General features: G+C 43.6%; 1 protein-coding gene and 1 pseudogene across 2 annotated transcripts in view; one reads left to right on the top strand and one right to left on the bottom strand.

Moving 5' to 3' along the window:
• Tmem132b (transmembrane protein 132B) overlaps positions 1-13,231 on the top strand; it is a 423,578-nt gene that overhangs the window by 362,285 nt on the left and 48,062 nt on the right. The gene's annotated exons all lie outside the window — the stretch shown is intronic.
• LOC101611924 lies at positions 3,950-4,977 on the bottom strand (annotated as a pseudogene).

Below are 13,231 nucleotides of genomic sequence, written 5' to 3' on the forward strand. Positions count from 1 at the left end.
CTCTCACTGAACCTAGAGCTCACTGATTTAGCTAAACTGGCTAGGCAGCAAGTCCTAGGATTCTCCTGTCTTTGCCTCCCCAGTTCTGTGATCCAGGTATGGGCCACCATCCCTGGCATTATGTATATTCTGGAAATATGAATTCAGGTCTTCATGCCTGTGTGACATGCACTTTACTTACTGACCTATCTCCTCAGCACCCCCTCTTACTAAAGTAACAAATGATATAGCTCAACCTGTCAAGCTCAGAGAGAATTCTGTCTTTGCTGAGGCTGTGGAAGCACAGAACCTAGGGTAGTGATCTGTGAAGAATGTGCACGTGTGGAGGTTCTCTGAAATAGAATCACAGGGGAGAAGGCTGGAGAAAGTGGGACAGATGAGAGGAGGAGGCTGGGCTGAGGTGAGGAGGGACACTTGGCAGTGCTCTTGGTGTCTGTCAAGGCCTCGTGTACAAGAAGAATAGATTGGAGTACTTTATGTTCTGAAAGTGGGAGAGAAGGGGGGGAATTCCTAGCTCAACACAAAGAGGAAAACTGCAGAGGTGGGCACTCCTCAAGTAAGCTTTCAGAAAGAGAATTTGGATTCAGATCTTCTTTACCTTCCTGGCTGTTTAACCTTGGACAAACATTGGCACCCCGAGCCCAGCTTCCCTACTGTAGCAGTTATCTTCTCGTTGCTGGGACAAAACACCTGACCAGAAGCAGCTTGTTAGAGGAAAGGGTTTATTTCAGCTTATGTCCTCAAAGGGAAGCTTCACCATGACAGGGGAAGCATGGCAGAGCAGAGACTGGGCATCATATCTTGTCACATTGGGTGGGAGGTAGCAGCACGAGCAAGTGAGCTTGAGCACCCAGTGGGTAACAATTCAAGGTTCTCCATGAGTAACATGCCTTCTCCACCAAGGCTCCTCCTCCAAAAGTTTTTTTTTTCTTTTTGAGGTAGGGTCTCACTGTAGCCCAGGCTGACCTGGAATTCACTATGGAATCTCAGGGTGGCCTCAAACTCACTGTGATCCTCCTACCTCTGCCTCCCAAGTGCTGGGATTAAAGGTGTGCACCACCACGCCTGGCCCTCCTCCAAAAGTTTTGAAAACTTTCCTACGTTGCCTGTGGGGTACATTTCACTCAATCCATGTGGCAATTACCTTCATGTTGCTGGGGTAAAGCACCCAACCAAAGACAGCTGAAAGGAGGAAAGGTTTTTATTTTGTCTTATAGTCTTGAGGGGAAGCTCCATGATGACAGGGGAAAGAATGGCATGAGCAAAAGCTGGACATTACCACTGCCATAGCAGGTGAACAACAGCAGCAGAAGAATAAGCCAAGTTCTAGCAATGGGGAGCTGGATATAAGACCCCTAACCCAGCCCCCAAAACACGCCTCCTCCAGCAAAGCTCCACCTCTCAAATTGCCATCAGCTAGGGACTGAGATTCAGAACACATAAGTTTATGGGGACCATTGGATTCAAACTACCACACCTGCCTCTACAGGGGAGGGCAGTGATGCTGTGTAAGGGCACCTGCCACAGTCATTTTTTGCATAATTGTATGTGGCAGGACTGATATTAGTCAATAACACTTGAAAATCCTTAGAGAACACTTGGGTTTTTACAAGCTCAGCACACAGTTCATTTTAGAAAGTGTTTTCCTTGCATTTGTACCATGGATAAATTTCCTGAGGTAGGCAAGAGCAAAGTGTAGTTTCTTAAAAATTCATTTATTTGTATGTCTGTGTGTGTATGTGTACAGGCACACCAGGACCTCTTGCTGCTGCAAAGGAATACCAGAAGCATGCAACAGTTTTGTGTCTGGCTTTATATGGGTATTAGGGAATTGAACCTAGACCAGCAGGCTTTGAAGCAAGCACCTTTAACCACTGAACAATCTCCCTAGCCCAAGGTTTAGTTTTATTTTATTTCCCCCTAGAATCCATTTATTTAAAAATACCAAGAAAAAGAGTGCATACCAGACCCAAAGTAAGCAAGAGAAATGACTGAAAAGAAAACTCAGTGTTAACAAAAGTTCTGTGAGGGTATCAGTCATCTTTAGACTGTGATTGAGAGAACATGCAAATTATCACACTTGTTTCTCAAAATTCCCAAGTCCTTTTAAGAAGCCAACAGACCCTGATAACTAGTGAGGTCACAAAAAAGAAATACCAATATTTTCCTTATACATATTCTTCAAATATTATCAAACTTATTCCAACAGTTTTTTTTTTTTATAGCAATCCTCCTACCTCTGCCTCCCAAGTGCTGGGTCCAATAGTGTATTAAAAGTCCTAAACTGGGCGTGGTGCCGCATGCCTTGAATCCAAGCACTGGGAGGCAGAGGAAGGAGGATCACTGTGAGTTTGAGGCCACCCTGAAACTCCATAGTGAATTCCAGATCAGCCTGAGCTAGAGCTAGACCCTACCTCGGAAAACAAAACAAAACAAAATCCTTATGTATCAGTTGAGGAATGTGCAAGGTTGGTTTGTTATCAATGTAATATACAATACAGATCAGCACTAATAATTTTTTTCTTTACAATAGTTCAAAAGGAATAGATACCAGTGGAAGCTACTTTTTGAATTTTAGTCTTTTTCTATACTGGTAATGTGATACAATACCACAGCTCCCAGCCAGCCTTGTTATCATAGGGGTAGACCAGTCCTCTATAATATTCTGTGTTGCTAATCTGTGGTGTTCAGTAAGTTAGAAGCACTTTTGACTGTCAAAACATATGATGGATTTATCAGAATATAACCCCATGGTAAGTCAAAGAGCATCTAAAACAGACTAAGGTTAAAAAGGTAAAAATTGGAGCCAGGTATGGTGGCACACACCTTTAATCCCAGTACTTGGGAGGCAGAGGTAGGAGGATTGCCCAGAGTTCGAGGCCACCCTGAGACTACATAGCTAATTCCAGGTCAGCCTGGACCAGAGTGTGACCCTACCTCAAAAAACAACAACAACAACAACAAAAAAGATAAAGATTGGGCAGTAAAGATGGCTTAGTGGTTAAGGAGTTTGCCTGCAAAGCCAAAGGACCAAGGTTGGATTCCCCAGGACACACATAAGCCAGATGCACAAGGGGCACATAGGTCTGGAGTTCGTTTGCAGTGGCTGGCCCTGGTGTACCTATTTTCTCTCTCTGTCTCTCTTCCTCTTTCTCTCTCTTTCAAATAAATAAAAAATAAAATAAAATAAAATTTTACCAAAAGATAAAAAATATTCCTATAAAGGCACCCTGAAAATACCAGCATAAATACTACCCCAGGAACACAAAGTAATTTTCCAAGTGGGTAGAGTGTGTCTGTCAACTAAATAATAAAAGACTGCTTTCCTAAGGGCTGTGAAGCTGGCTCAGTGGATAAAGTACTCAAGCATGAAAACCTGAGTTCAGAACCCCAATACTTCTGTGTGGTGGTTCATGCCTATAATCCCAACACTGAGGAAGGCAGAGACAGATCCTCAGGACTTGAAGGCTAGTTGGAGTAGCCAAATCAATAAGCTCTATGAGAAACCCTGTCTTATAAAAATAAGATGGAGAAGCTATAGAGAAAAGCACTGGACATTGAGCGTGTGGTCTTCATAGGACCTGACACACACCCAGATCAGCACTTTTACACTGTTTTCAGGCAAATTCACTATGGAATATAGGCTGCATAGACATGCCTACTTCCTCCTGGAGACACACTATCTTTTCTAGCTTTTAATGTGTGAAGAACCTGCCTCCGTCATCTCAGAGGCAAGCCCTGTGAAAAAACTGAAAGTAAAAACAGGAAAAAGAAAGAATTCAACAAAGGACTGAGGATGCAGATCAATGCTAGATTGCAGAGTTAGCAAGCACAAGGCACTGGGTTCAATTCTCAGCACCATCCTATCCCCCCCAAAAAGAAAATTTTAATACATAATTGATCATGTTGTAGGCTATCATCATGTTTTGTGACATAGTGGAAGCAAATTTTAGGGCTTTTTCATCTTCACTGCGTAGAAATCTTATTGCTTCTGTCTTAAAATAGGTATTTGCTGCATTATTTCAGCCAACTTTTCCAGGTCTATGTCTGAATACAGGATCATTTCTTCAGTGCCAGCTTTGGCAAGGACCTCTCCCCAATGATTCACAACAGTGCTGTGTGTCCCAAGGCCACACAGGAGGCTTTGCCATCCCGAGCAGGAGAGGCTGTGGCCACATACACCTGATTATCAATAGCCCAGCCTTGCTTGATGCAGCTCCCAATGTGCTGATCCAGTCGTCATTTTGCAAGCTCCAGGATATACCAACAGCTGGCAGCCTCTCTGTGCATTGATTTGTGCACGCTTGGCAAAGTGCATGTTGTAGCAAATGCCCAGGCCCACTTTGTAGTAAGGAGTATCAAATGTGGAAAAACTATCACCAGGACTCAATGTTTTAGATTCTTTTTTTTTTGGTTTTTCGAGGTAGGGTCTCACTCTGGTCCAGGCTGACCTGGAATTGGAATTAACTCTGTAGTCTCAGGGTGGCCTTGAACTCATGGCAATCCTCCCACCTCTGCCTCCCGAGTGCCTGGATTAAAGGTGTGCGCCACCATGCCCGGCTTCAATGTTTTAGATTCTTGAAATGTGATTTTGTCAGGAACATCAGTGTCAAAGAGATTCTTTCTGTGCTCAACTAGTAAAGGTCCTTCAGGCCCAAACGCAGCACAGGTATTGTATAATTTCCCAGAATCTTCTTCAGGGATGGGGCCTCCACTGAGATATATGCTGCATTGCTTTGCTACTTCAGACAACTTCTGTGTGGATTCACCAGGAATTTTCTGTGCATATTCAGGGAAATACTTTGTGCCATTCAGAGAATTAAAGCATTCCGGCAGAAAAACCACTTTGGCACCCTGCTTTGCAGCTTCATGGAGAAGGCTATAGGGTCAAGTGATGTTATCTATTTTCATGGAAGACACTTGAAGCTGGACGAGGGTCAAGCGGAAAGTAGCCATGGGTCTCCCAGGAAGGACCATCCGCCAGCAGCCGCACACCTATTTTATTTTATTTTGAAGCAAGGTCTTACTTTAGCCCAAGCTGATTTGGAACTCACTCTGTAGCCAAAGCTGGCTTCAAACTCATAGAAATCTTCTTACATCAGTCTCCCAAGTGCTGGGATTAAAGGCATGTACCACTGCACCAGGCTTCAAGCTTCAAGGGTGTAGCTTTGAAGGGAATGTTGGAGGAAGTCTAGATAATCTAGATTTGGGAGTGCCTTCGCTGCTTCTTTTATGTCTTCTGGTGAAAGTCTCCTCAGATGGCATTCTACTTATGCTGAGCCCAGGTGACTGAAGTGGCATTTTTCAAATCTGTGTGATGAAATCCCAGTCTGTAACTTTGAGGATTCAGTGGGTGTGACTCTAAAGGAAGCTGCTTGGTACTAGACCTATGAGGTATGCCAATAATCTATTGATAAATCTGCATTTTCTTATCTGTAGCCACATGCATGCCTATGTTAGCCCTATGACCTTAATCTCTTTTGGGGTGTTAGGGACACAGTCTGTGTCTATGCCTGTTCCACATGCTCTTCAGTTCCAGTCTTAGGCAGTGTTAGGAACACGGTTAATACCTGTTGAATGTATAAGTGAATGAGTGAATGTAGGAATGAATGAATGCTAGAAATTCCCAGGGTGATAACAAGATGCTCTGCCTGTACATCACTGATTTTATTTTAGGATCACCTGTAGTGATGGGAACTTGTATTGGGTTCAGACTCAGGCCTGACCCTATCACCCTCATATTCCTCTGTTCTAATGGGGTGTTTTATTCTACACGGGTTGATGAATGATCTATTTATAGGTAGCAATGTCTAAAGAGCTTTGGGAGACATGGAGGTGGAAGCTGGATGAAGTTTTCCCTTTCAAGCTTTGTACAGTGAGTGAACATCTCTCTGTAACACTTGTGTGCTAACTGCCAGATACAGTTATAACAAAGACAGCATCAGAACTGGTCCTTCCTCTACCCATAACAAGCCTTGAAGGTAGAACACTGTGGCTTGAAGCTCAATCACCAGGCACACATATAGAAGCGTGAAGTTTCAAGTTCTGGTGACTGGAAGGTTCAGGGATCCTTCCAAGGAAGGCAGGTCCCAGAGCTTGTGACATCATCCTTGGCCTGTCTGGAGTTGTTGGTGCCTAAGGCCAGGAACACATGGTGTGGGCCCCCATCAAGGGATCCTTTGTTGTGGGTTTTCTCAGGACTTGAAGAAGCTTTCATCCATTCACCTCAAAGGCATGTGCTGTTTTTGTGTTGTCACCAAAAGCTGGCTTAGGGCTCTTTTGCTCTGTCCAGTAGAAACCCCAGATAGGCAAGGAACAGCTCCCTTTGTGTCAGGAACTCCCTGAGTTCTAGAGTTCCACAGGCTGGGTTCCAAACCAGAGGCTCATAGCTCTAACATTCAAGAACCAGGCTTATTGCTCTGGGCTTAGAGTGTCAAAACCCATGGGTGTTGGGGCCCTAGGCTCCGTAACTCTTGGCATCTCTATCAAACTCTTTTACTGACCAGGGCTTGTAGTCCTGGTTGCCTCAGCTCCTGCATTGGCTTTGTACAGACTCTCATCTTCAGTAATCTCAGCTTTTCTGCTCCTCTTGTCTTTGCAGTACTTCAGCCATCTTCTGTAGTCCTTAGCCTCTTGCAGACTCAGCCTCTGTTTGCTTTTTGGGACTCTGCAGCTGTATCCTGGCCTCACAGCTCTTAGCTTGGGTGCCACGCCCCTCAACTTGCAGTGAGGCCTTGAGATTATTCAGCTGCCTTCTTACTGCTGCTGCTGCTCCATTTGGTCTGGATAACCTAGGTTTAGTTTTTATTTAAAATTTTGTTAAGGGGCTAGAGAGATGGCTTAGCAGTTCAGACACTTGCCTACAAAGCCTAAGAACCAGTGCTTGACTCTCAAGGTCCCAGGTAAGCCAGACACACAAGGTGATGCAACCATGAAAGGTCACACATGCACACAGGTGTGGGGTGCACACTTCTGGAGTTCACTTGCAGTGGCTGGAGGCCCTGATGTGCCAACTCTCTCTCTCTCTCATAAAAGAAAAATAACAAATAAAAATAACTGCTAAAGTTTATGTAATCGGGCTGGAGGGATGGCTTAGCAGTTAAGGCGTTTGCCTGCAAAGCCAAAGGACTCAGTTCAATTCATCAGGACCCACGATAGCCAGATGTACAAGGGGGTGCACACACCTGGAGTTTATTTGCAGTGGCTGGAGGCCCTGGTGTGCCCATTCTCTCTCTCTCTGTCAAATAAATAAATAAAATAAAAAATATTAAAAAATTCACATAATCCTTTTTCATGACCCTCTTTTGTCCCTACTCCCTCACTTTCCTCCACTGAGCTGCCACTTCTTTCAAATCATTCCCTCTTCTATTTTGAAGTCTTTTCTTCCGTTCTACCTAATCCATGATAATGTGTTGATGGGCTCAATATTATTAAAGTCTTATGCAGTTAACAGCAGCCACTGTCAGGTCATGAATACAAAGACAACTTTGTGTCTGGTAGATAGTATTTTAATGCACTCCTCTTCATCCTTTGGCTCTTACATTCTTTTTTCCTTCAAGGTATGGTCTCGCTGTATCCAAGGTTGACCTGAAATTTACTATATAGTCTCATGCTGGCCTTGAACTCATGGCAATCCTCCCACCTTAGCTTCCCAAGTGTGGGATTAAAGGCATGCGCCACCATGCCTGGCTTAAAAATATTTTTTTATTGACAACTTATATACAGACAGACAATGTGTCATAATCATGGGCCCTTCCCACCACCTCCCTTTTCTCCTTCCTGAACCCCCTCACTGAATCCATTCTTCTTTCCAACATGTCTCTCTTCTATTGTGATGTCATCATTTTTTTGTCACTTCTTCCACAATGGTCTCTGAGACTTACAGAGGGTGATATATCTCATTTAGTGCTGAGCACTCATATTTCACTAATTTTTCCATCACTTTGACAAGTTTTGAGTCTCTCCAGTGGTCACTGCCATCTGAAAAGAGGAGCTTTACTGACCTAAAGTAAGAGCAGCAATAACAAATGGGCATACATGTAAATATTTAGAGGTAGCTTCTTGAAACCAATGCAGCTCACTCTATCCACCTAGGCAAAAGACCACTTGAGAAAAGACTTGTGGAGCCTAATGCTACAACACCAGTCCATGCGTGAGAAACCTCCCAGAGTAACCTGGTAAGAGTAGAAAATTTTCTGTTACATACCAGAAGACAGACATGGCAAGTATACATAATTCTACAACTACAAATTTGCAAATGCATGGCTTCTAGATACACCCAATGTAAGTCATAAATGAGGACCAGTCACAAGCCTCACATGACATCCAGGACAGGCTTTCCTATGCTAATGAGGAGATTGTGCCTCTTCTCATCCCGAGTGAGTGTAACTGCTGAGGAACAGGGACCGCTAGGCCACACCATGGCATGGTCTCCCAGAAGGGGACACTTTGCAGTCCTGTGTTGGCTGCTGGGAACTTTGGTGGCTGGAGTGAGGCCTTTTGAAGCAGGAACATGGGCTTCAGCAGCAGCTGTAGCTGCAACTGTCTCTCTAGCTGGAGCAGAATTTCCTTGGGTGATTGTAGAGTATTGGGAGAAGGGACTGATGTACTGACAGCACTTACTCAAAGCACCCGATCACAAGGGAAGGGTCTATCAGGATCGGCATTTAAGGAGCCTGTTCCCAAAAGCTTAGCATTTTTAAAGAAATAATGAATCAAACACTGAAGGGTACTACAATAAAGACCTATTGTGGATTAATATTGTCTGTAGTTCTTCTTAATGCTGAGCCCATAGCTGGACAATGACCCTCTCACCTGTCTCATTATAGAGGATACAATGCAGTACCCTCAGCAGCTTATGATGCTGTTATGGGCGGAGAGACATTTTCCACTTTCCCTCCTGTCCCAACCACAGCAGTGGTCCTAGTTTATGTGCTCCTGAGGGAGAATAATTCATGCCAGGGCACAGGTGAGGTGAGTAAGCAACCGAGCTTTGTTTTTAGCAATCAAAAAGCAAAGTGGAAGCTAAGAGCACCCTTCAGAGAAGCGGCATAGGGATATGTGTAGTACCTGGACTTGTACATCTTGGTCCACTACTCTTCCCTTTGACCGCTTGGGACTACCTGGTCTCCTTCCTGGAATAGGTATAGGTCTTTACCCACAATTCACTCTGTTCCAACTAGCTGCATCAGGTGCAGGAATGTATGTATACATGTAGTTGAGAGGTCTATTAGGGGAAAAGTAACCCAGACTTGTGTGTGCTTCCCAGAGAGGGGCTTCACAAAGGTGGGGCCTATGGAAACCTGCTTTCTTGTTTTCCTGGTGCCCTTCTGTCCTTGTACCAGCTCATCTTTGGCTTTGTCATACTCAGGTACTAGCCTTCTTATTTATCTTCTCCGGTGTTTCTGACTTCACTGTTTAAACCCTAACAATACTCACTTGTTATCTTATGGTTCTGGAGATCAAAATCTAAAGGAGGTGGCTAGGGTTGGGTTCCTTCTAGAAGCTGTCAGAAGTCATTCCTGGCTTTTCCAGCTCTACAGGCCTCACACCCTCCTTGGCTCATGTTCCCTTCTCCATTGTGAAAGCAGGTGAGGACCATCTTCAACTCTCTCTGCCATCTGATCCCATCATCACACCTGACTCTGACTCTTACCAAAAGTGAGAGCAGTACTAATCTATGGGCATAAACATAAATATTTAGAGAGTAACTTGAGGGGCATAGCATATCCATTGAGCTTAACAGTAGTAGCTTCCCCCATTAATGCTTATGACCTTTCTCAGCCACAAACTTTTATTAGGTTTTTTAGTACCAGGTAGGAATTCCATCCTATAGAGCCATAGATTAGGCCTCAGATATAATCAGAGAGCTGTTGGTTGCCCCCATACCAATATGCCACTATTACACACTGTGTCTACATGGTCAGTTGTATAGCTTGCTGTCTACTTCTTTTAGAGACAGGGTGTCTCACTGGCCTTAGCTCACTAATTGGGATAGCCAGTGAGCCACAGAGATTTGCTTGTCTGTCTCCTCAGTATTGGAATAACAGATATATATGTCCATGCTTAGATTTTTTTAAAACATAGGTTCTTGGATTGGACTAGGTCCTCAGGCTTGGAAGAAAGCACTTTACTAACTGAGCCATCTCCTGGTCCTGACTGTCACTTCTTATACAGATAATTGCTATTAGAATTAGGGACCATTCTAATTCCAAGGGATCTCTTCTAGAGACCCTTAAACTTCTATCTGGAAAATCCTCTCTCTAAACAAGATCCCACTCACGGGGAGTTAGGATTTGGGCATATTTCTTGGGGGCCACAACTCAACATGCTATGCTGTCTAGCACAGGTATTCACAGGTTCTCACATTAGGACTGGGTTATGTGGGAATGGGGTCTATACTGTCTACCACTGTGTGATATTTTTATTTTCTTTGCTAAGTCTTTTTAAATTCTTCAGATGAAGCAAGTGAGATGTGATTTCCATATTGTAATTCTGATCTCTGTGTCATTGCATCTTTCTAGTGATGGCTTCATGGTTTTATGCATCAGCCCTGTGTGCTGGTGAAATGTAGATTCCAGAGCCATGGAAGCCAGTTGTTTCATCAACAGGGGAAAATCTTTTGAGAGAAGTAAAATAAGCTAACTGGATCTTGAAGACGGTGCTCCTCAGCTTACAGCTGGCTGCAAGAATTAAGTTTCCGGCCTCCCAGAATCTCACAGTAATGAGACATTGAAAGGCTAATAAAAGGGCATTAACACTTTAAAGCTATTCCTATCCCAGAGAAGGCTCCAGTTTCCAAAATTGGTCTGTGGGAAGGTAGAAGAATGGCAGTGGACGTCCAAGAAACTGTATTTTCCCTGCTTGCTGAGTGCTGTGTAGGGAGTTGGTCCCTGAAGTTCAGTGGGAAGCACCAGGTCTTAGAGAGCAGTTGCCTTTCCTGATTGGCAGTGGCACCAACCAACAACCATGGGATCCAAGTCTCCCTAAGTGCCTTGGCATCACACACAAGGTAAAATGTAAGGCATGTGTGTTCAGATTGGGGCCATTAGAGAAACACACTTGAGTTGTCATCAATGAACCTGATGCATCACTCTCCAGGCAGTGGGCGCTGGCCAGTGTGCTAGAAGGGGATCTGACAGACTAAGGCTGATGTTCTGCATGGGTGACTCTGTTGTTGTTGCAAGTAATAGAACCCTAAATCCACCTGCCTCAGGTTCTACTTGAAAGAATATGGAGGAAAACAATCAAAGAGGTTTAAAGCTATTTCTCCTTTTGCAATGATTCACAAAAATTCCTACAAGATCCACTGCTAGTCTATTTCTGGGCATGAACTTCCTCCGTCTCCCATTGCCAGGAGCCACACAGCTAAGAATAAGTTGTCAGGCAGTTGGGATGTTATTGCCTAATTTTGTCCTTCTTTATGCTAGTAATTTGGACTTTTATTGTTGCATTCTAATTGGAGATGTGTCATATATTTCCTGTTGGCCAGGGATAGATGCTGCTGTATTCTCAACCTTTTGTTCCTGTCAGTGTGATTATGGTTCCAATATTAATTAGATCATTTGCTTGCTTCTGTCTTTGGCATCTCTAATTAAAAACTAAGCATTTCGAAATTGCTTTTGCATAACTCGGGGAAATCTTGGAGTGAGCCAGCACAAACCAGCATGCTTCTCAGCCTCTGGTCCAGGAAACGTGGTTCTGGTGTTGCCTTCCTGCCTGTCTGGGGATTTCTGAACCTGTACTCTATCCAGACCCCACTGGAGACACAGGCTTGCCACTACCTCAGGTTTCAGACCTAGTCATATGTAGTGGAAGGAAGGGAACACTCAGTGAGGGCTGGGTGATTGGTCCACAGTCTAAGGTCCTGTCTTGTAGCTTTAGTGGTGGGCAGAGTGTGTTACCTTTGCTTTGCAAAGGTGATTGACGCAGACTTTCAGGGTTTACTGGCACATACCACCGTAGGTAAGGAAATCTCTATGCAAGGGAGTGTGGTGAAGCTGTGTTACTGGTACCATTTGTCTAACAGCTTTAAGGAGGGATGATTATATACAATTAACTTCACATTTGTAGGTAGAAAGTGTGTGCTTTAAAAATTATTTTTATTTATTTATTGGCAAACATGGAGAGGGGGAGATGGGCATGGCAGGGCCTCTAACTGCTGCAAATGAACTCCAGATGCACGTGCAACTCTGTGTATCTGGCTTTACATGGGCACTAGGGAATCAAACTTGGGTTGTTAGGTTTTGCAGGCAGGCACCTTAACTACTGAGCCATCTCTTCAGCCTGAAAGGATGTTTTATATTATTGTATTCAATTAACACACTGCTATACTTTATGACCAAAATCAACTTACTAGGCACATCCTTCACCTCAAGTTTTTCTTCCTAACTAGATAAGTCCTTCTCTCATGACTTTTCTACACTTGTACTCAGTCAACAACTTATCTGCTGTTTGTCATTGGATGCTCATTCTTATTTTCTAGAGTTTTCTGTACATTGCCGTCTCCATTTCACAATCCTCTGGTCTGGCTTCTTCCTCCCAGTTTTAGTTTGACACTTGCCCTTGTGTTGCATGTATCCATAACCTATCCTCTTGTTATTACTGAGAAGTATTCCATCACTGTGTTGCTGGGCTTTTTTTTCCCCTAAGCTTTGATGGTTATCAGAACAACTGCTCCTAGGAAGATTCACACAAACCTTTCTCTGAGTTGGATTTAGTAGAATGTCTACTTTTAAAGACACAGCCCAACAGTTTGCTAAGATGGCATCATCACTTCACAGGCCCATCTTTGTTGGCACTTGATCTCCTCAGTATAATTAACTGCAGCCTTTCTGTGATGTACGCAGCATAGTCATGCTGTTTTGGTTCACATTCATGGTTTTCTAGTGACCCATGACCCTGAGCTTCTCCCCTTTACATTTCCTGCCCACATGTCCTTGCTGCCATGTCTACTTAACTCTTTTGCCTGTTAAAAGTTACAGTTGAGTTTTGAGAGTTCTCTTTCTATTCTGGGGACAGTCACTGATCGGACATGACAACATAGTTCATTTCACACTGTGGTTTATATTTTTTGACTGAATAGGGACTTCAAAGCATAACTTCTCCATTTTGATGAGGTCTGGCTTATCAATTTTTTGTATGGGTTATGCTTTTGCTATTGTACCTAAGAAATAATTGCATAGCACAATTTTACAAAAAAAAAGTTCTCACATATTTTCTTCTAAAATCT

The sequence above is a fragment of the Jaculus jaculus genome, chromosome 13, assembly GCF_020740685.1.
Source record: "Jaculus jaculus isolate mJacJac1 chromosome 13, mJacJac1.mat.Y.cur, whole genome shotgun sequence".
NCBI lineage: Eukaryota > Metazoa > Chordata > Mammalia > Rodentia > Dipodidae > Jaculus > Jaculus jaculus.